The sequence below is a fragment of the Physeter macrocephalus genome, chromosome 3 (assembly GCF_002837175.3).
Source record: "Physeter macrocephalus isolate SW-GA chromosome 3, ASM283717v5, whole genome shotgun sequence".
NCBI classification, from domain to species: Eukaryota; Metazoa; Chordata; class Mammalia; order Artiodactyla; family Physeteridae; genus Physeter; species Physeter macrocephalus.
Genome location: NC_041216.1, coordinates 2,825,258 through 2,825,860, shown reverse-complemented (window position 1 = coordinate 2,825,860; position 603 = coordinate 2,825,258).

Genomic DNA, 603 nt, shown 5'->3' with positions numbered 1-603 from the left:
AGGACTGGCTGCAAATCCCAGCTAGGACACATCCCTCTCCTCTCTGGGCCTCAGCTTCTCCACCTGTAAAATGGGGGGAAGGGAAGACTTGAAGATGTTTCCTGACCTGGTGGTCTCTGAGTCCGGGCATGCTGTTGTCTTTTCTTTCTTTTTTTTTTTTTTTAACATCTTTATTGGAGTAGAATTGCCTTACACTGTTGTGTTTGTTTCTGCTGTATAACAAAGTGAATCAACTATACGTATATATATATATCCCCATATCCCCTCCCTATCCCTCCCCTCTAGGTGGTCACAAAGCACCGAGCTGATCTCCCTGTGCTATGCGGCTGCTTCCCACTAGCTATTTATTTTACGTTTGGTAGTGTATATATGTCCATGCCACTCTCTCACTTTGTCCCAGCTTCCCCTTCCTCCTCCCCATGTCCTCAAGTCCATTCTCTATGTCTGCGTCTTTATTCCTGTCCTGCCCCTAGGTTCTTCAGAACCTTTCTCTTTTTTTTAGATTCCATATATATGTGTTAGCATACAGTATTTGTTTTTCTCTTTCTACTTACTTCACTCTGTATGACAGACTCTAGGTCCATCCACCTCACTACAAATAAT